This window comes from Gymnogyps californianus, chromosome 9 (assembly GCF_018139145.2).
Source record: "Gymnogyps californianus isolate 813 chromosome 9, ASM1813914v2, whole genome shotgun sequence".
Classification (NCBI taxonomy): Eukaryota; Metazoa; Chordata; class Aves; order Accipitriformes; family Cathartidae; genus Gymnogyps; species Gymnogyps californianus.
The window spans coordinates 17,682,459-17,706,293 of record NC_059479.1 but is presented as its reverse complement, the minus strand read 5'-3'; the positions used below and the strand labels follow the sequence as shown (position 1 = coordinate 17,706,293).

At 42.0% G+C, this 23,835-nt stretch overlaps 1 long non-coding RNA gene across 5 annotated transcripts in view; it reads right to left on the bottom strand.

Moving 5' to 3' along the window:
* Positions 1-20,053, bottom strand: part of LOC127019504 (uncharacterized) — a 132,868-nt gene extending 112,815 nt beyond the window's left edge. For 2 of the 5 annotated variants that reach the window (XR_007766942.1, XR_007766944.1), the window contains exons 1-3: positions 20,010-20,052; positions 19,819-19,910; positions 16,623-16,769 (exon numbers count right to left, since the gene is read on the bottom strand). This is a non-coding gene — a long non-coding RNA (uncharacterized LOC127019504). Of the gene's footprint in view, positions 1-15,475; positions 16,157-16,622; positions 16,770-19,818; positions 19,911-20,009 lie in introns of those variants that run through there. The other 3 variants (XR_007766943.1, XR_007766946.1, XR_007766945.1) reach the window with 3 other exon arrangements.
* Between the last annotated feature and the right edge of the window lie 3,782 nt (positions 20,054-23,835).

Sequence of the window (23,835 nt, the reverse complement as noted above, 5' to 3'; positions counted from 1 at the left end):
TCATAAAGTAAGCTCTCTATTTTCCTTATCACACTAGCAAGCTTTCTTTGCACCAGTTTATTTTCCTTGGACACGGGTCATCAGAACTGTACACAATATTCCAGAAGAGATCAATTCAGGTCCTTGTTAAGTAGCATTTATGCTCTCCACTGGAAGCAGCTCTCACTGATACATTCTAATTCTCTGCACTTCCAACCCCTCAGTCTCCTGCAGGCTCTCCATTCCCATTTTCTGGACTCCTATCACTCCTATCCCCCCAGATGCAAAGCCAGCAGCCGCCACTTCCACACCCAAGGCACGGGTCTCTGGAGAGCAAAGTGAGGTTTCTCAGGAGAGGCAATACCCAGCCGGCATTCCCTGTCCTGCAACAGCTGCAGACATCAGACAGGACGCAGGTGGCAGAGTCCTGTCCCAGCTGGAATTTTGCAGTGTTTGAGAGTACAGTCTGGCCAAGTTTTCCTCAGCTAGGAGCCTTGACACAAAAATTGCAACCAGATTAATTTTTTTTTTAATCTCCCCCGCCAAGCATAGAAATATGAAGACTGGTTAAAGGACTGCCCTACCTGTCCCACCCATAACATTTCTAGAGTTTCTTCTCCAGAAGACTATCTTATTTCTTTCACAAGAAATCTTCCCTTTAATTTTTTATTGGAATTCCTCATCTCTTTCAATTACAACTGGAACTGATATTATTCACCTGTTTAAATTTTAACTAGAATGCTGAAGAAGCACTCTGAAATAAGTATGTAGCAACAAGCACTCCACAGGCTTTATTTCTGGCACTGGACAATCAGAGCATGTTGACTTCAAGTCCTATTTACACATTGTTCTATTAGCTGAAAGATTTCACTGGGTAGTGACGGATGCAGTTGCCTGGAAGCCCATTATAACATGCAAGGCCTGTTATCCTGAAAATCAGACACATGAGTATAAGTTAACTGTGTTTCATATTGTAATACATGCAGCATACCTAATTTGGAAACAATATATGCTTGTTACATTTGTTTTAACCAGTAGCCTTCATGTAACACAAAATTCAACTCCACAGTTCAGCAGATGCTCCAAAATTTCATAATTTTACCCCACCTTCATCTTCAAAAGATATTTAGGGTTTGGCAAAAAGGAGTCTAATTAAAATGCTCAGTGCCCTTCAAATCAGACTTTAAAAAAAAAATCAGGACTTAATAAGATTATACAATTAAAGATGCTAAAAAATTGCATATGTTGTGCAAAAATTGCCATGTTCTACAGTCAGAGTCTTCTGCTGTCAATTGGAGCCTTCACTATGCTTCAGTTGTCCCATTAAGAAACATATATTAATTGAAGTATACAAGTCCTTGGTAAAAATACTTATTTACAAACTCAGGAAATACTGAAAGACATGCAGAACTATTCTATGCTTCTCATGAATACCGTTTGGCAATACTGTATGGCATCCTGTCACATGAAAAAAACAACCCAGAGCTTCAAATCAACAGCACATATTTACAAGTCTGTAATTCAGACTTTTTTTGTGGGAAGATGCAAGGTCACAGAGGGAATTTCATTATGAATGAGGAAAAAAAGGCTTTTAAATCAAGCACTATTTCATTGAAGGAGACTGCTCTTTTCAGATACCGAGTCCCAGTTTGGAAAGCACAGTTTTTCCCATTGCAGTGAAAAGCCAGAATCAAATGTTGACTTAAATTAATGCAGCAGGGCAGTCAGTAACACTGCGCTAGTTAAACACTGACATCTACAGTCGTGTCTTGGGAAAAAGATTGTCTCTGGAGTAGGATCCAACAGAGTCACCGGCACCCTTTGGAAAGCATTGCCCGTACTCCCGCTCAGCAGGCATGTCCCATTCGTAACTACCCGGTGTTAAACTCGCTGTGCAGATTAAGGATTACGCCATGACATCAGACCTGCCAGAATTCCTATTTGTTATCAACAATGAAAGGCTAGACACATGCAGAAGAACAACACTGCTATCAGGAAGCAGGATGTAAACACAGAATTCAAAACCAGGCCCATGGCTTGGTTTTTCAGTGCCACTTGAACATCCATAACTTCAGCTGAAGTTCGCTCTGTGCTGGCACTCTGACAAGAAGAGGAAACACCTTGCAGTTTCTTCTGCTCCCAATGGGTAGTGGCGTTTTTAATTATACTATTAATTAGACCAGTAATTGCAACTGAAAGGAAAAAAGTTAATTTGATAACTTACATAGTACCTGAGCCACATACTGCCAACAAACAAAACTGGATGACAGCTATAAGTTTAACAACACTTCATGCTACAAAAGAAAAAACAACAACATTTACAGCCAGAGTGCATATTTAAATTAGATTATTAACACAAGCTTGGCCTTGAATTTTCCTCAGGTGAGACCAGATGCCTGGATCTGCACAAATCCTTCCCAGCCACATGTCTTTTGTTCTAACCACTACAGAACAAGCTCTCAATTTTTTAAAATATCACCCACAGGAAAAATAGAGCTCTCAGAAGTCTAGGGCAACAGCTACTCCCAGGATCTGTGTGCGCATCCCGTGCAGTATCTTCACTCCACTGTCAGATCACTGGCTGCTGTGCCCACAGCCCTCGCCTTGTCACTCCAGCCTTCCACTACTGGAAGGATCACGCATCTCAGAAATTCACTCCTGCTAAACTCCAGTAGCCGACACTGTACTGCTGCTCATCCACGGTCTACACGCACTCAAGCCATCTCTTCATCCATGCGTTATAATATTGATTTTATTAGTCAATGCTCACTGACATTGAAGGGATCAGCCACATCAAGGATAATTTTAAACCTTCAGAGATCCACTTCCTTCAAAGTGACCTGAGCTCACTTTATTATGCTCTCTTCAACATTCCCCCGAGGAGAAATCTCAGCACACACAGCAGGGAGGAACAGTTAAGATATCCCTGCCATATACAGAGGGATACATTCACAAAATGAGAGTTACTAGTATGGAAAGGGAACAAAAATCACCCCATGTATTAGTCTTATATTTCCTACCTGAAAAGGACAAAACTGTAATTCTTATGTGGAAACACAACATAAGAGATTGTAAGATAAGCATGAAGGCCAGGAGAGAAGAAAAATGCATGGATGGATGGATGAAGAGAATAGAGTAAGCTGTTGTTACAAGTGGCCTCTTACCATGAAGAGTTTAAGCCCTTAACTTCTGCTGAATTGGAGGGCACTCATCTATTCTCAGGTAATATTCGCCTCATTAGGGAAGGTTCTATTAAAAATGTAGCTCTCAGACCCTCAGCTTTATTGTTTTTCTCTTGCCTGCTAGTCAGAGGGGGTTTTATTACCTTAATTTCCTCTCAGTTGGTGGACTAGATTTTCCTGACTAAAACAATCAGGAAATCCTCTTTTACCAGCCTCTTCTCATGCATGTAATCCCAGGCTACTCTATAACGATGCTATTGCACATTGCCCTTATGATTGCTGATTAGACGCAGGACAATTATTGCTCTCTTGGCAATTTGCACTATTCTTAAAGCAAGTCACAGTCGGGTCAACAAGCATCAAAAATATCTAGGTGTTTCAGTTTAAAGCCAGCTCTTCCCTTTCTCAGAAGTGCTTAAACTTGCAACCTCTGTCAGGGTTCACCGTCATTTATCCAGTTATCCTACTTTTATTACCTGATGATAGATCTGGGTTCATAAACACCTTGCCTGAAAACTCCATCTTGCAAGTTAAGTGATTTTCCATTCATGGTTTTTGCTCCTACAACCAAGGGTCTTGCCAGCTGTCACCCAAGATGATTATATCCTGTCCACCCACATATCCCAACATTGCAATTCAGTCAGCATCCACTGTGCTCTGCACAGGGTTTTGTCCTGTATACCAGTCACCGTAACATCTGGGTTAGATTATGCGGCAGCAGTCCTTGGATGGTAAGCAATGGATTAGCAGGGATGTCAGGAAGGGTCCCGGGTAAACGGCTGCAGAGTCCTGGGTTCACAAAGCAAGCAGAGTTAAGAAGTGATCTACAGAAGGTTGTAAAACCACTGAAATACAAAACTGTGTATTCTCCTGTTCTGTCGTAAGCACATGAGTAACATTTCCATGACCTTTACTACACAGCTCCTGCTGTTCAGGGGTGCAATCCTAAACCTTGCTTGGCAGTCGCTCCCGTCTTTTGTCCTGGGGACTGGGCACGTCAGGTCCTCTGAGATCAGTAAGGGACAGACCAGGCTGTTTGTGCCATATTTCAGGATTAATTCAAAACAAGAATGCAGAATAGAGCTCAAATTTTAGTCTGCTTTCAAGTCTTTGCCTCCCAAAATAATTAACTCATTTTCCTCATGTCTCACCCAGAATATCACAGACTGGAAAGATAAGAAGAGAGCAAAGAGAAACCAAATTTTAAAATGGCATCTCTGAAAAGTTTCTTTGGAATACATTACGGTTTCTCACCCAAACAGCCAGCCTTGATCCCCTTACTCCCCAGTCTCCATGCACTGAAAGAAACTCTTAAGTGGAGAAGTCATGTCTGCAAAGCCCTCAAGAAGCTGCCGTTCCTTAGTCTCCCCGTCCTTTCACTCTCAAGCAGGGGGAGCCAAGCATACCTTTGGATTACATGTGCAAGTGAAGGATGATGCAAATAGCTGCCTGTAAAATCCAATTATGGTAGCATTGAAGAGGTTTTATGCAAGACTTCTGGTTTGCAAGAAAAGCAGATGACTGCTTTTACACTACCAGTGATGGAGTACTTTGGATAAAAAGCCACCATCTGTTCTGTTTATTTATTTAAAATTTAAGTATTGGAATATTGGTTCTTTAAAGATTTGGGCTGGGTTCAGTTTATTAAAGAAGTTATGCAACTCACTAGAACACTAGCTGAAAGGCAAGTTTCTTTTCAGTATTAATAACAAACCATATCTTGTCACAGAGAAAGCTATTTTTCAGCATTTCTCCTTGAAAACAAAACCTGTCAGCTAAGGCCAGTAGATAGGGAGTGCAATCAAAGGATGAGAGGAGGAAAACTCTTAACTGCAAATCCCTGGACTACCTCTATCATCACTCAAAGAAACAAAACATGTATCTGGGTGTTTATATATCACTATAATTTATTCAGGGGGTGGCAGGTTTTACACTTTTATAGTCATAATTATACAATGCTGTATTGCTCTTCAGCAAAAGTATACACAAAGTAAGTTTCAAGAGACTATTATAGAGCTCGAATCTGCTCACAACTAGTGATCTCAAGCCTGTTATTACATCCCTTCCTATTTTTTCCAACATATCAAGTCATACATAAAAACACTTGTTCCCATTAATGGAAACAAGGAAAAAGGATAGGATGCAGTGTTTTACCTTGCAAAAGAATTCTAACACTACCCCCCCCCCCCCAAAAAAAAAGCAGTTTTCCAACTTACTAGTAAGATACGTTTCAGCTTTTATTGCAAAGCATTTTCAGGTAGTTTATAGAAGACAAAAGGCCCCAAACTACTTATATGTTACCACATCTCAAGTTTAATTGGCTGTTAATCAAATACAGTCGCCAAAAATTGAATGCTTTCAAAAATACCAGTTTTCAATCAGAAATTAACACAAGACTGCAGGAGATTTTAGAAACTGAATTTTCCTGATATTTCCATAAATTATAATTGTTTTAATCATCTCTAAAAGCCAGCAAATCATGCTAGGTGAAGGACTATTATTCATATTATCTTATTATGTTATGTTGAAGGCCTTGCTGTTTAGAGAAAGAAAAATTCTCAAGCTGCCTCAGGATGCCCTGCAGGCATCACCACTCTCACTTGACTGTTGGGGCAGGACTGGGGGGGAGGCAGAGGGTTAATTGATTTTTTGTTGGGACATTTGTAGCTTGACCAGAGTTGTCCATACATTTGTCCTTCAAGTCCTATATTTCTATTGCAGCTAAATTTTCCCCTCCCAATTGTTTTCCAGCTCTGTTTATTGCTTCTTAATTCCCTAACACTAACAAGGCTTCCTCCTGTCCCTGGGTTTTTCACCTGCCCAGCGCTGGGCACCTCCACGGACACCTCCCATATCACATCAAAAAGTAGTCAGAGGACCAGGAAACACAGATGTCCTTTCACAGATCATACAAACGAGGTGCAACGTTACCAGTAAAAATCCTGCTAACAATTAATTCCATTTCATTTGCGAGACTTGTATTACCAAGTATCTCAGCATGTGCCGAACAAGCTATTTACTCACAAGGTTGGTGCCTCACCCTCAGCTGGACAGGAGCAACGATACCCAGCTAACTGGGCTGGACAGGAGCAACGATACCCAGCTAACTGGGCTAGCCCCAGTACCGCAGCAATTCAGGAGGTGGTACCTGAACCCCAGAGAAAAGTGTCCTGTCATCTGAATGGAGGAACACTACTGAAAGCAGAAGGGTGGGGAGAGTGACAGGATGTTAAAATAGATTTTGGAAATAGCATGTTGGTTAATAAAGAAGACTATTTTAGCAAGAAAAAAATAAAAAACAAAAGAAGCTGGAGGATGGGATCTAGGGTAAGGTCCCTGGGATACTTCAAGAGCACAGATTACTCACATGTGGATAGGACACACTTGTAGAGATCCACCTCTGCTACACATACAGCAGTTCTCATAATTTGGCCCAGATATATGCATCTTCTACGATTTGTCAGAGAATGATTGATATAGCAGCTGTATTAGTCTCTCCATATTGCTTCCTTTGGCCTCCTCTTGGGGGTTACATCGTCAGTCAGAGCACATACAAATGCAACGCATAAGAAAGCTATTACCACTGGGAATACTTTAGGGAAAACACATTAGACTTGGTCCCAAAAGCAAGTCCTAAGAAGAGTTACCAGGTAGGGTCTTGCTCAGGATATCTGTCTGAGAAACACTCTCTGCCTGCACCTCAGTTTAGAAGCACGTAAATCCAGCACAAGGGTCTAATCAGTGGTCAGGGTATCACCCCAGAAGGCAACATCACCCATGACTGTGTAACCAAGCTTGTAATGGATGTGGCAAAAACCATCCCAGCCACCTATTAACACACCACTATGATCTGCCAGCACATGGATAACACTGCTATTAAGACTCAACAGGATACTTCACATCCCACTGTTATTCTAATAGCATTTATTAAATATGGAGCTCAACAACCATGAGAAAAAAAAAAGCCAGCTTTGCCTGCATGCTGTAGGATACTTTTTTTTAATTGTTTTAAACCCAAATGTATCTATTGCTGTTTTTCTGAAACTCTGGAAGATAAAAAACACTGAGATTACTGGAGCTCTAAAGATGCCCAAGCCCTCCCCACTCTCCCCGGGAAGCCGCCCCAGGGCTGGCTGGTGGAGCTGCCCAGCACAGCCCCCCAGTTCCAACCAGCTGCGCCCCACAGGCACAACTGCTAGAGCTCACCTCACCAAAAGCAACAGTAATCTCCAAAATTTTGCTGACTTTAGAGTCATAGCTTGGCCTAGTATAAAAAAAAAAAGACCAATTATTTTTTAACAGTGCCATAAAGCATATTCACATGGATCATTAATAGCTTCTCTATCTCAATTAAATATTTAGTTTCAGTAAACCGATGGCATGATAATGGAAACTCATCTACTAGTTCTTATGTGTATTTAAAAGACAATGGCAGGCACATTTGGCAATAATACTCACTATTACTATTATCACCATGATTGCTACATATAGTCAAAAGACATCTTTGAGGTTGCATCAATTTTTAGAGTTTCCATTGACTACAAGCACAAGAGGTTAATCCTGGGACACAGGCAACCTGCCAGGCAGGATTGCAACGTCTTCCTTGGATCAAGTCACCAACCCTTCCTCACCACCTCAGAACCCATTTTGCCCTTCCACACTATATTTCCTCCTCACTGGCTGCCCTCTGTACACCAGAGGTTTTCCTCTGCTGAGAGATTTCACTGACATTTTCCCTGGTTTCTCCTCAGACTAGTATTTTATATAAATAAAACCCTTTTCAGAACACCTCTCATAGGAAAGCGAAAGTAATAAAGTTTTACTGTATAGATATATCAAATCCAATTAAACATCATACAGTGATAATATTTTACAGGGATTATTTTCTTAAGTACAATTTTGAAATTTGTTATGAGCAAACAGACTTGCATCCCTAAATTTACCAAATGTTCCTGGAATATGTAATGACTCAGACATTCATTTTAGCATCCATTTGAAAGATGAGGTCTCCATCCCTTATGTTTAAGCATGTTCTTTAATTTACTAATGGCAATAAAGAGATTTTTCAGACAATGTACACACAAAAAACCCCATCTTTCTTTGGTAGACATCAAAAACCCAGACCGAATGATACCTGAACGCTACAGTTTATAAATTAGAAGTTGGTCAGAAACATGAAGACTCCTAACTTCTCCTCAAGCACGTCCTGGTTTTGGCTGGGATAGAGTTAATTTTCTTCCTAGTAGCTAGTATAGTGTTATGTTTTGGATTTAGTATGAGAATAATGTTGATAGCACACTGATGTTTTTAGCTGCTGCTAAGTAGTGTTTATACTAAGTCAAGGATTTTTCAGCTTCTCATGCCCAGCCAGCAAGAAGGCTGGAGGGGCACAAGAAGCTGGGAGGGGACACAGCCAGGACAGCTGACCCAAACTGGCCAAAGGGATATTCCATACCGTATGACCTCATGCCCTGTATATAAACTGGAGGGAGTTGGCCGGGAGGGGTGGATCACTGCTCGGAAACTAACTGGGCATCGGTCGGCGAGTGATGAGCAATTGCCTTGTGCATCACTGGTTTTGTATATTCTAATTCTTTTAGTATTATTATTGTCATTTTATTATTATTATTATTTTCTTCCTTTCTATCCTATTAAACTGTCTTTATCTCAACCCACAAGTTTTACTTTTTTCCCCCCGATTCTCTCCCCCATCCTGCTGGGTGGGGGGGTGAGCGAGCGGCTGCATGGTGCTTAGTTGCCGGCTGGGGTTAAACCACAACAAAGCCCTATCCACTAATATTTGTTATTTTTCTCAATATATTATCTAGTCCTACTGATCATTACTGAAGACTAAAGAACTGCAGAAGTATTACATACTTCTAAGATTATTCATCATTTTATGATTCTACTTAGATTTTGACCCATAATCAGGTCATAAGTGTGTTATGAGCTGTAGCCATATCATCCAAAACCTATGCAATACTGTAACCAATTTTTGAGTATTTAATATTCAATATAGCAATATAACACCACTCAGCAGTAAAGAGACTGTACTATGTTATTCAAAATGCCTATATTCCACAATACATATCAATTAATTTCTATGATAAAAATCCATCAACTGCTCTTCCCCATTTCACCATTTTGAGACTTTTAATAAATATTTTTTTTCCTTGGATAATATATTGAACAAATTGCCACAATCAGGAAACAAAACTGAAGATAAGAAGAGAATGAAGAGATTAGAAATCCACTTGCAGATCTCATAAGATAACCAAACAAGACACTCATTCCCACTCTCCCCTGGCAGAAATACAGCTGTGTTTATAATCTGTCAAATCAACTAAATCAATTATCTATTAAAAAAAATGCAGAAGTTCCAGTGCTTTTAGAGTCACAGCAATAAACCTGATAAATGCCAACTTCAGTGTTCACTGGCTACCATATCACAAGATTGGAATCACTCTTGAAAGTGTTTTTTTATCATTATTTATCATTATTAATCAATTCATAACATAAGTATTTTACATGCAGAGACGCTCCCCATTTTCTTCATTACTCCTACAACCCCGGTGCTAATGTTGAGGCTAGGAACATAGGGAACTCCTTAGTACCCACAATCATTCGTTCTTTTGTTTGTTTTGTTGTTTTGTTTGGGTTTTTTTTAATAATTTAGGCTTTCGCTTCAGAAGTGAATGTTCCCTCCACAATGCAAAGTTGGCTTCCCTCATTTTTTCCTGTCGTTACGTTTTATAATCAAGCATCCCTTTCAAAACTGAATTTACTACATTACTCAGACTGTCCATCCATCACCAGCCATCACGTATTCCCTACGGATGCTGGCACGCTATCTGTCAAGGTGTTCTGGGGCACATGGGGCTGGTTGGAGCACGGGGCAGGCGGCATGAGGAGGCAGTTTCCGATCTGAAGCTCAGCGGCCAATTCCCTAGCATCAAGATGGGAAACCCTGAGAGTACAAGAGAAACAATAGATTCGTAAGGTGAATTGTTTGGACATTAGAGTTACCATTCTGTGGAGCATGACACAGACTGTGCTCCCAAGAGAGCGTGTAAAATAAGTTCACTTCTTTTTTTGCAAAGGCAATGTTTCCAAAGGAGAACCAAGCTTGCATACACAAAGGAAGATACACTGTCCATGTACAGCATTATGCCAAGATCGAGAGGATTATGAGAGCACTCACAAATAGGATGGTCAACAGGTTCAAGGGAGAAAAGCAGAGAGTAATCTACTATCTGGACACGAAGTCTTATTCCTCCCCACTCAAGTACATGCACCCATGCCAGCAGTCTCATTCTACTGGAATACTGGCTTTTCCAGAAGTCCTAAGCATTGCAGCTTCTCCAGGTGGGCCATCCTTTTTTGCCCCCTCTGCTGGCCAGCTTCTACTGCCTCTTTCTTCTCATCTCCTTCCACTAACAGGAAAGCAGTAGCTCTGGGCTTTTCAGATGTACATCATTCACCATTGACTGTGATCCATACACTGAAGAAATGAGAAATGCAGAAAAACGCAAAAAAGGAAAACACCCTCAAAATAGATTTCAAGGGATAAGAAAAACTGCTATCGTAAATAATGTAGGATCCAGGGGAGTCAGCCTTAGAAACCACTACACTCTGAGCAAGTTTCCAGATGTACAACGAGGCCAGGCAATTATGTTCAATTCTTGACGGATTTAATTGGTATGCACAGCAAACCCACAAGACCAGCTACAGGCGAAGTTATAATTGCCCTGATTACATAGCTCTACAAGAAGCTTTCAACAAAATAACATGCAGCAGTTTTCTTTTATTTATATCCGACACTGAAGAACATCACGGACAATCCATTTTTAAAACCTCCTCTAAAGAAGCTATTATCAGAAGCTAAGAATAATAAAAACAGGAGGTGGAAAAACAGTGATCTAGTCAGTACCTTGAAGTATACCCTGTCTGCTTTATGTCTCCATTTTGTTTATGAAGGCTTAGGTTTAAAAAAATGCCCAACAGTTTTAATGACAAAAATAGCAATTTATGATGTAATTTCTTGATGCCATAATGTAGCAGTGAATATCTTTGTTTTTCAAGAGAGAAAAAAAATGTTTTCTCTCACTAAATAGGCTCACAAAGCAGGGTATGCAGCACAAACATTACCCTTTAACTTGAGCTGAATTTCTTCCACTACTGCCGACACAAATGTCAACTTAATCAATAGGTTATGCTCAACTGTCAAAGGCTTTCCTACACTTATATTTTATCTTGCTCTTCAATTGTTAGAGAGGAAGGAAAAATGAGCTACCTAAACCAACAAAGCCAAACACTGCAAGAAACCTTTCTCCTGCAGCCTGCAAAGATGAACGTCTCTCCCAGCTGTTCTTCATGCTGGTGTGCAAAGGAGAGGTGCGCAGGACAGCAAAGCTTTCACCCCAAGCCCACGTGCTTCCAGCAAAGGCAGGAGACGATGTTATTTCTTGCAGTTCTTCTGCACTAAGGAAACTCTTTCTCTACCACCGATGAAGGCCTGTTTCATCTCTGGCTCAAGAGCTCTGCATGAAATAATTCACATGTGCATATGGACCAGCACAGGTACATAGAAAACAACACTGAAATATTAAAATTTTCAAAACTATTATCCATCTTTACCAATGTGTTCCCCATTTACCAAGTATCCTACACCTCAAATGGAGATGTGTTGTGCTGAGTCAGTCTTCTCCTGCCACTTTTGGAACTTGCAAGTGCTGACCACTCTTCTTACTGATAACATTGGGTAGATTCCTACTTCTTGCAGAGATTCGTGACCGTCATATTGAATTATGTATCTTAATTGCTGACTGCATTGTCTGGCCTATTTAATCAGTCTTCATTAAACACCATCACTTTTACCACTTTAACAGACTGATCAGTGAAATACAGCCTGGTACCTGCTGATCTTTTGGAAGTAAATAAAAGGCTAAATGAGACCTGGATCAATATGCAAATTCTGACCCCAGATCAGCAAAGCAGAGCTGCACAGCCTGGCCTCCAAACAGAGGAAGGCGTCAGCTAGCACATGAAAATCTAGCTGGAAATTCCTGCTCCATCCCAGCTTCTGTGTGACTTGGAAAAATACATCTGGCCCATGGGTGATTTTCCCAAATGGTACCTAGGTATTTACTAGAGATTTCAGACAGGCTTAAGTAGGTCACTCATTGCCAAAGCCAGTGGCAAGGAAACACATAACCTCCTTCGACATTTGTAAATCCATCTGGGTATTGATCTGCATAACTAAGCATCTGAATATAGCTAGTCCTTAGTTTCTCTCTGTCTTGACTGTCTCCCATTGAAATGAAACAAAAGCTGAATGTATATATTGAGAGAGACAGACTGAACCAGAGGCTCTACTGGCATAAGCCTGGCACACATTTATTTGGCATAAATTTGGTCCAGCAGATTTGTTGCCTCAAAGCCTAAAATAAACTAAAAACAAAGCTGCAGATTCAAAGCTTCACACTTCATCCTTGGAAGCCTGGGGTAGTTCTGGAGAATAGCTGTGAAAGCTACAAATGGCAATAATACATTTTTAATAAAATTGCTGTTTTAAATCATTTGCTTTTAACATCTATTTTGCAAGTCTCAGAGGAAACAAAAAGCCATTTTGTGGCAGCGTCCTCATTTTTATATATTATGAGGAATCTCAAAGATCACTCCCCCTATAAATACATGTTATGAATGGAGTTTGGTATGGAGAACAATAGCTGTACAATAATGCCTGGGGGAATGAAAAATCACTGAGGCTTTGATATAGCACTGACAGGCAGAGGCTGAGTGCATTATTTCAGCATCAAGGTAACTTTTCTGTCCCAAGGACAATATTTTACACAGCGATTGCTTGAAAAAACAACCAATATTTCTTTTATTACACTTCTCTGTATTTTTTCCCACACCCACATATTGAAATTGCTATAAATCCTATTTGCTCAGGGCAACATTACCCATTTCATTTATTTGGGTGCCACGCTTCTGAGCACATGCTATGTTTTCCACACTATTTCCCACTTTTCCAGAAAACTGTGCATATTAGGTTGTTTTAGCCAGTTAAGGGACAAGGGGAAGAAATCAGGAGCTCTCGGTGCAGCTGTAACGATCCTGACCCCCAAACAGATGACAAGCAGTACAGAACACAAAATCAATACACCCCTCAACTGCAGTCACAAATTCTGCGTGTGATATAGGTCCTCTTGCAGCAGATTGCCAGCTGCAAACAGACAGGTTGTTATGCAGCACACACACCAGACACAAGCAGGAATCCTTGTCTTTCAAGAGACACTGAGGAAAAAAGAAATAAAATACATACACGCTCTTTTAGCACACCACGTCAGCAGTGCTGCGATTCCCCACAGTCAGGGCATTACACCGCTAAAAGCGGTTTGCTTTGTGCCCCAGCAGGAAACATTTCAGACACATGCACAGAGCTCCAGCCTGGCCATCGCTGCAAAGCAGCACGTTGAACAGCTGTGACAGCAAGCACTTTTAGACAAATTTCCAAATGCAAGAGCCATTAAGGGAAGCCTGGTCAGCACGGCAGTACTGCCAGGAAAGCAGAGAGCACGCTGGCACACAGCGCCAACTGGACACTAGCAGCACCCTGCACACTCCAGCTGCACAGCAGAAGGCTGCTGGGCTCAACCTAATTCTCCTCTCACCCTTTCTCAGCCTGGGAGCTGCAGATAACCTCAGAAAGCTTTCCTCTTGCAGCATTTCCACACATGAAGGCTTTTCCTAGCTTTGAGCATTTAGCCAAATATAAACCCATTTTCTCCATTTCCCTTGTGCTAATGCTGAAGCACGCAGAAGTGAAGGATACGTAGCAGGTCTAAGGGGCACTTTCAGAGCTACAGGTTTCTCTGAAAAATGGCTGACAGGGTAGCTGGGAAGATACAAAGCTACACGGGCAGCAACAGAGCCAATTGTTGCAGTACAGAGCCAGCTGCAGCATGTTACTGTGCTGGCAGGGAGCAGGAGCACTAGAGAGTTTGTATGTGCCAAGGTTTGTTATAATTCTGACTGTATTCCAACCAAGGAGAACAAGCTCCTTGGTTGTAAAGTTGCTGCATCTTGAATTTTAGTCACTAGTTCATTATGCTGTTAGTTTTCAGCCAGACCAATTCCTGTTAGTCCCGGAGAAGTGCAGCTCCTTCAGACAACTCTGAAGAGCCCCTTTGGTCCCCTTTGCCTATGAAAAGTGCTTTAATACATGCATTGCTGTGGCACCTTGAGCTTGAGTCAGAGACCAGAGACTGGCATATGAAATGCCCAGGGAAGAGAAATGGGCATAAAGAGCCTATACGGGCAAGCCCGAGAAAGAGGAGGTTGAGGAATGCGTGCTGAGCCACAGTAACGTTACCACTACCTTAGCATCTGCATGGCAACTTTGGAACAGAACCAACACAGCACTTTTCCTCCTGACAGTGCAGTGCTGCATTTCTGTCATCTATGCGTCTTTTCTATTTTCATCACCTACACGGTAATGCCTGTCTGTCTAGGCAGAAATGATAGCAACCCTGGTAACTGGCACCAAAACATTCCCGCTTCAATCCAGGATAAAGATTGTCTGTGTGGCACTACAGCCAATAAAACAAATTGGGCCAAGGAAGATTGATTGCTTTGTTTGATCAAATTACAAAAAACAGTAGCTGAAGGGAACACAGGAGATGCAATATCTCAACTTTCATCAAACATCTACTACAGTGCCTCACAAAAATCACTAAAAAGTTTGAATCAAATTGGTTTGGACAGAAGCACTGTCAGATGGTTTGAAAGTTAACTGGAAATCATAAGTAGAGCGCAACGTTGGACAGCAGTGTTTTGAACAAGAAAGGCATTTGTAAGTGTGCTTCCACGGGGATTAACATTAGACTCCATTTTATATAACATTTCTACTGAAGCATCTGGAAGAGCAAATAAGTAGCACATTAAACTTGTGAATAGTAATTGCATAGAAGAAAGAGGAGCCGGTTGGAATTAAAAGTATGACCACGCAACAACTTGCAATGCAACAAACCCACAGTATTTTTAACCAGTATGAAAACGTCACGGCAAGAAAAATAGTGGGAAAGCAGTAAAAGCAAAAGAGATGCCTTGCCATTTGGCCAGCAGAGTAGCAGAACTGTGACTTAAGGCCATCTGTTTTCCAAACAAGTTGCCATTCTCCTGAGCAGAGTAGATAAGATCACAGGGGACATGACAGCTATTTATGAAATGTACCATCATTTGGTAAGAGCTGGCCATCTGAAGACTAGATAGATCTCAGTAGAGCCAAACAGGTTTAAAGAAAGGTCTCTATATTTATTACATCCTGGGAGGTTTTCCTTATTAATTAGCAAGTGATTTTCTCTGAGCAGCAAGGAAGATGGAATGCAATAAAAGCTGACACTTGCAAATGCTAGCAAGAAACAGATGGTCCTGCTCTCAGTCAGGGAGACAAGGCTATGGATTTGAGTCTCTTGATCTGTAAATACTATCATCCCCTTTCTTTTGCATTATATTAATCTGGAAATAAGGCTCCCATAATATAATATCGTCTAGACATCATACTCAGGCTGACTTTACTGCTCTCTAATTCACCTTCTGTCAAGTCTGTAGCTGAAATACACAAATTCTCCTTTCATTGCTGTCAATATACCTCAGGTCTTATACATATCAGAGGAATCTTCATTAACAGCCTATGATTTGTTTTGCACAGCCAGTCTCACAGCTGATTAAGTTGCTAGATAAAACACATTAAATTTCAGGTCCTAATTCCCTTTATCAACTATAAGAAAATATAAGAAAAATCCACACAAAAATAACAAGCCTTACTGTTAATCTTCAGTAGCACCAACGTACAAATTAAAGAGATTCACATCTCCGGCTGTAACGTAAGGGTCCAAGTGCATCAAGATGCTCTGCAGCCTCTCCCTGGCAGGGCTTGGCTGCTCAAGGCCTGCTCTGACCCGGCACAGCGGTAACCTGGGATCCAACTGCTGGGAAGAGCCACAGGGGGGAAAGATACAGGAGAGATCTTGGCTGGGGCCTCCCGCCCTTGGTTCGGGAGGTGTCTGTAAGCTCAGGGAGGTCACCGCTCTGCCTGGCTCAGCATCACCCTTGGCTCCCAGCTCACCTGCCCTTGCAGAGCAGTCTGCCCTTGCTGCTCCCTGACACCTAACTTGTTTAATCACCACCGGGGTAGGGCACCTGGTATTCAAAGTTATGCTTCACATTAACAGAAGCTGAGTAACCTCTGCTCATTTGTAATTAGAGTACATTATTGCTAATACAAACTATTCCCAAACTCTGCTCTATAACCAACACTGGCTCTAGGGCCATCGTTAGTAGTTGAACTCGGGCAGGAGATGGTCAAGGCAATGAGTCAAAACAACGAGAGCTATGGTGGATATTATTGCTGATATTCTGGGCATGCTGCCTGCCTCACACCTATCCAACACTCACCCTGATCCACTGGTGCTGTACACACAACAAAGCAGCAGCCCAGTGACACTTTACTCCCAAACCCATGAAAGCTGGAAGTGCTGAGGATCCGCTGCTCCTGAAGTACAAGCCACGCAATGCACAGAACAGCATGTTCTCATGGGTGCTCTGCAAAAGAGGAAAAAAGAGGGGGGGGCCCTTCAGGCCAGCACTACTGCACTCCAGAGGCTGCTCTCTGAGATACATCAACGTCAGGTATGATTGTGTGGCTTGTAAGTGGCACACTAGTCACAACACTTCGTTTGCTTTTCTTTTTTAAATGGGGAAGGAATGGGGGATGTTAACCAACAAGAGAGGAAGTACATCCAGGCACGCTATGTGCAACATATAAGTCATCAGCTACTACCCTAATGCTATAAACACAGCATAACTGGCTTAAATGAAAAACCCCAAGCTTGTGATTAACAGCACCAAGTCCAACTGGTGCCACTAGTAACACCCCTCAGAGGCAGATACGAGAGTCAATGCTATTTAAAGGTTTTTATCCTCACCAAGTTTGCAGACAACACCAAACTGAGACCAGTGCTTGAAATTCTGATATTTGCATGATTTTTTTTTTTTTTTAAACCATGCAGGTGATCAAACACCAGAACAGGGGCCAGGTGGGTGGGGAAGCTTTATCCTTGCAGATATTTAAAACTCAACTGGACAAAACTCTGAGCAGCCTGATCCAAGCTGGCCCTGCTTCAAGCAGGGCATCTCTGAACAGATGATCCCCAGAGGTCCCTCCCAACCTAAGTTATTTTACAACAGTATTAGTTAATATATCAACAGCAGGGCCTATGCTTTTGTATACCCTCTATGCAATGTTACTACAATGGGTTATGGAAACTTGAACATCCTGAGAAACACCCTATCTTCAGGTTTCTTTTTTGTTAAAGTACCTAGCTTCTGACACAAACTAAATTAGATTTTACTCAATACTAAGCTGCAATGAACAGACTGTCTAACGAGTACAGAAACTTCCTCAAGCCACGTTGCCTCTCCTTGATGGCAATTGTTACAATGACACATTTTGAGCTCAGTAGCCACTTTCAAGGTGAATTATGCAAACTATACAGGCTGTCCTCAGAATTAGGTACAAACCTTAGGTCAGCTATTTTATAGATTAAAAAGAAAAATAACACACAATAGAACTCCTGATGGCCAGTGAGAGTAATTACTTATCTAACTAAAAGCACATTTTCCCCCCGTGTCCTGAACGCTCTAGAGATTGTCTGCCCATGGTTTTTGTAAGCAGACTAATTCTCAGCCTGCCATTCTTTGTCTACACTAGTTCATTCTGCTGTGATGAATTGTTGCCTGTAGATGCACTGAATCTGCAGGAATAAAAAAAGGAACCTCTCCTTATGGTAACGCTGCTAGAAAAGAGCAAAACACAAAAACATTCATTTTAGCCATAGTGCAATGAGTAATGAAGGAATAAATAAATTACAATCCGTTAAATTATTGATGTCTATCATTTAGGAGTCTTCTTGTTCAGCAGTAGATGTTTTCCTCCCTTAGCTATTTACGATGTGCGGGTGGAGCAGAGGTAGAGGGTGATATATTTGCAGCTGTATTTGGATAGCATAGTTTTGCAACCATTCAGTATTCTATTGACATCTGAAAGTTGTTGACCCTGCCAGCAAATAGCAATTACAAGTTCAGTAGAATCTGACTGTCCTAAAGCCTTGCTTTAAGGAAGCCTTCAGCTTATTAACATGATACCAGCTTTCAGAATAAATACAGAAGTCCCTCCTTGCTTATAAAGTACATAGCAGCATTATATATATTAACAGCCCAAGACCTGCAAAGCATTTTTCTGGTTAGTTGGCATTTTTCTTTATAAGTAATTGTGGTAGTAATGATTCTATTAAAGCAAATAAGTACTTGAAAAACATTGGGGAAATTTATTCTATGTAATGGACCATTTCTCCTTAAGAATGAGGTTCTACAGAAATATGGACCATAAACTTTCCTTTTTGATAGAAAAATACCATGCTTTTCAGGATATTAAGGTTTAAGCAATTATCAGAAAAATAGGGCTCAACTAATTACAACCCTGTGTTCTTTCAACACAGTATTGAAGTGTACCAATTTGAAAGAAATGAAAGCTGCAGCCACAAAACGTCTCCACAGAGTTTTGTAGCTCCCCAAGTTTTAGTGTTGTTTTGCCTCGTGAAGGAATGCGTGGCATCTGACTTACTTACACTCCCAGGGTCCCTATGCACCATACAAACACTCCGATGCACTGCAGAAGGGGAACCACAAAGGCCCATTCACTAAACACGGAGCCCTTTATAAGGCTCCAGCTGAAACATAACCCAATTGTTGTAATGCACACTAGGACCAGTGTCACTACTCAGTACGGAGCCCAGAAAACAAATACCACCACCACTCCCTCCCATGTTCTTCCCTGTGTGGTTTATTAGTTATCTGTGATGTTCAGGGCTCTCTATTGTTATGAGCCCGACTCCAGTGTAATTAATGGGAATTCCCAAGAACACAACAGGAGCCTCTTAAGGTTGTCAGCGGGAAGTGCTGAGAGCACAGAACGCCCATTTCTCCAAAGTGCTTTCTCTTTCAGCTGCAGAGATGCACCTCCCCACATATCTTGAAAAGTCTCCTGAACTTTTTGAACAAAAGCCCCTGCTTCCCCCCCCGACTTCTCTGTGCTAACCAATACCTTTCCCCCAGCTGTCGGTGCTACCTGCAATATGTTTTCTACTGACACACAAAAGCTGTTCACCTGGTCAGCAAATAGCAGTTACAGATTCACTAGGAACGTGCCATCTTTAAGCTTTGCTATAAAGAAGCCTATCTAGCCCCAGGATCAAGTACACAGAAAGTCACAAGTTCAGATCCCTCCTTGCCAGAGGAAATTCAAGCACACTGCTCTAAGGAGGATGCTCTGGCAACAGGCTACTTGAGACAAAGGAGAGAGAGCAATACTTGCACTCATACAAACTAAGGCAGATCTACTCCACATTGAGTAGTTAGTTACACCATCACTGACCAGAGAGGACCACAGTGCCCAAGGTATACCAGCAGAGGAAAACAACCTGGATTGCAGTCCTTCCCCCCCTCCACCAATTTATCGCTATTTCATATAACTTCAGATTCCCGGTTCCTCCCTCTCCCAATGCCCCCAAATCCCAAAGTAAAAACATCTTACTCTTTCTTCTCTCAGCAGCCAGCCATTCCTCTCTCCAAAGGGCACGTGGTCTAACAGGCAGAGCACTCACCCAGAAGTTGGGTCAGATCTTCCTAAATAAAAGAAGGAAACATTAGTCCTCCCATAAGACCCCTTTCCCCTTCTACAGGGTGAGAGAGGGCCTACTCTCCTACATAGGCCCTAACAACTACCTATTTCATCAGCAGCCACAATCAAGACAAGCACAGAGAGCCCTCCTTTTGGGAAGCACAGGGAGACCACAGCCCCAGCTACGGACTGGGCCACCCAGCACGGGTGTGATTTACCTCCCTCTGAGCCAAGCAGCAGAATTCAAGGCACCTGTGGCACTTCAGTAACAAAAACCAAATACACCTGAAGACCTGGGCTCCTCTGGGGTTCCTAGAGTGATAAGGATTTTAATTTTGGACTTGCAGGTCCCAAAAGTAGCAGCTTGTCCCATATCTGCCTTCTTGAGGATCTAAGCCCAAGTAAATTCAGAAAGAAGGGAATAAGCCTTTGCTAGGCACCACTGTCTCCCTTCATTTTTTAAGTATTATTCATTTAGGGCTTGGTGTAACTGTGGGTGAAAGCCCAGCCCCTCAGGGAATAACCACCATCAGCCTTGTCCTGTATGCAGTGACCTTGCCAACTTTACACCACCAGTTTTCAATCCTAGATGATGGATTAATCAAGGCTGATTTGAACCAGCGGCACTCTGTCAGAGTCTTTGCTCTGATCTTCACGCTGCAATAACTTTCCATTTTAACTGATTCTGCCAGGGGTGAGGCTGTTGAGACAGCAAAGTACTCTTTGCCTCTCTTCTGCCACACACACACACACACACACAAAAAAGCAATTTTCACTAATATACTAAGGTAGTTTTTTACAACAGTGAGAAGAGTGACATGACCCAATCTCTGTCAAATGCTTCTGTGTGCACATGTCCTCATTAGTTGAGGCTCCAGAAACTGACCTAAAATTTTAAGGTCAGCAGGCCAGGCAACAGGAGGAGAGGCTTACACCACAAACAAACTCATATCCACAGAAGATTACACATAAGTTTCCCAGCTCTTCCTGTGCAATGTAGAGCTTGATGCCTTTCAAGGAAAAAATTTAGTACTGTCCCCAGTCTCTATCATGTACCATAATAGTTGCCATATAAATGCATCTCACTGCTTATCCGTCACAAAAAGCACATTTTGTGGAGGCTTCTATGTCCCAAAAGCCTAAATCAAAAGCCGGTGTTGGACTGTTTACTCTCCAGTTCCCAGCACACACACACACACAAGCACAAGCACATGCTTGCCTATTAATAGCATTTTTAGATGAACAGCAATTGACAGACTGCTCCAGGCACGGTTTCATGCAAAAGCTACTGGACTTAGTGAGGTGGAAGGGCAGTGGAGTAGTGTGCTGCCACCTGGAAACCCCAGATCCGGGATGGATGAAGTTGGCATGCCAGCCGCTGGGCCACAGGCTCTGATCACTGCCTGCACTCCCATCCTGAGACAAGGAACTGCAGAGCACTACCCCAATAACCCAGTCAGCTTCCACGATCTCAGACAGCTACTTTATTAACTCTGACAAAAGTTGCTCACTTTCCCCTTGTCTGGGTAAACAGAAATCCTTCCCAAAGCATGAGGAATGACCTCAGTTTCAGATTTTGGTTGCAGGGACCCTGCTGTCAGCACAGGGGACAAGAGCACCAGATGAAAGAGACCATCTACTGTCTCCTTGTCCCGCAGCAGGCCGTCCAGCATTAGACACACTCCTGTTGCTGCTTGCTGGCATGCTGGTTCTTTTAAGTATGCTTTCATTTCTCACACCGGGCTTAGCACACAACAGATCCTTTTGCATTACAATCCAGCCTCTCATTCAACTGATGGCTTCTCTCCGCTCAAAAATATCTGAGATCACAAGATATTGTGATACCCCTCTGCTGCTAGAGCCCCAAGTTACTAGGTACAGCAACACTGCCAGTGAACTGAGGGTTAATAGTAATTTCACTGACACAGGTGCTTAGAGAATTAGATCCTGGAAGGATCATGGGAATCAGGAGTACTTACCAACCACTACATTAAACTGTTTATTGGCCTCCTTGCACAGGCTCTAATTTATGCCATTCTCTGCAGGGTAGCATAAAAAGGAGTATCAGCTCTGAAGCTGGCTGGGATTCAGCACTGGGAAAGCAGCTGCAGCACCACTGATTCCAAGAGAGTGGCTTCGTTTCACCCAGTGGACGATCTTAGCAGCTTTCCGGAACTGAACATGGACCTAGCCAACAAATCCCTGTACATATTCCCATCCCCACGTGTCAACAAAGTGTCTGGTCTGCCTGACCAGATTCACTGGCTTTATTTCAGTTTAAATATTGGTGTGCATGAGTATATCAAGAAAGGGCTTGGGCCCTCCATAGCCAACTCTTTCCAACTTTCCTGGTTCCTCCAGAGAAGCTTAAAAATTCTGAAGACCATACAGACAAATATTATTATAATATTATAGAAGTAAAACTACAATAGCTACTAAAACAACTTCAGTAAAAAATAATCAGCAGTATACAACAAGACAGAATATACTAAGGTGGCTCCTTTTAAGTGCTACAGTAGAAGAAGCTAGTCTGAAACATGCAATTCTGACAATGCCACAGCTATGAAGGGACATTGGAAGGCTCATCAGAAAAAAAAATCATTAAATGATGGCCTCCACCAGGTGAATTTGAACGATGGGGCACCACTGATCAGCTCTAAGGGACAGCTCCTCCCTTTGTGACCCAGGCAGGGATCAGAGTGGAAAGAAATGGGGATTCACATACAACCCAACATCCATTCCCTCTGATGTGGAAGATGTGATGTGTACAGTCTCTTCTAGCACATTAATGTGCCCACCCTGCTCCTTTCTTGTCTCATTTGACTGGAGGAGAAACAGTTCATTGGCATCATCCAAGTCTTCATGACAAACTTTTGAACTAATTCATCATGGGAAAAATGCCTGCAATCCATTTCTCTCTAATATTTATTATTTCAGGCTGACTGCAGGAATAAGGCATTGATTACATGCAGTTCATGTTTTGAATATTAACTTCCCAACCATAAAGAGTAGAGACATTTTAGTTTAAACAAGAGTTTAGCTTTTAGGACACAAAATAGCAGTTTCCAGAAGAAAAAAAAATACCCCTTTACCAAGCCTGCACTGTATCCTAGTTTGGCCCTTGGGTCTAGTGCTGAAAGCCAACACCTGAGAAAATGCTGGAATCCCAGCAGCCATATGAATCCAGACAAGTCACTTAATCATGCTGTGCCTCCATCTTCTCATAGGAATAATGCACAGTTACTTCACTGGGGTAATGCGAAGCTGATTTCATTAGCATTCACAAACTGCTTTCTGCCCAGCAGAGGAAAGTATTAGGGAAATGCTAAGAATCTCTACTGCTGGGCTTCTCTTCTAAACTAGCTCTTTTCATAAGTTATGTCCTACCAAGCATGCAAAAATTTCTTAGAACCTTCTTAATCAAGAAAGCAAACATATCCTCATTTGCCAAACACAAGCTTGTAATTATGTGGAAACAAGGCAGAAACAGCACATAGATGCATTAACATTGACGTGATCAAGAGATAACAGCACCATTAATATATCCTCTTGGAAATGACAGTTTGCAGCCAGACAAACAGTTGGAAATCACAAGTAAGGCTCATTAAACATTTTCTTTTGCAAGATGAATTAAACAAAGAGGAGGCTTAAGGAATGCTGCAGTAACTCAAGGGAGAAAAGGGACAGTGGTCCTTAAGTGTGCTAAATACATTCTAAACTATCCATCCAAATGGATCCATGGACCTCAGGTACCCAGAGCAGACATTTAATGGACTGCTGGGCAGCTGTAAATAACCAGCTGACCTTGTACGAGCTCCTTCACCTGCTTCAGACAGAAAAAATCTGTCAGTAAAGATTAAAAAGCACATGCTCCTCAGTAATTGATGCTAGCACTCAGAAATGGTCTAGGACCAGGAAGGTGAGCAGCAG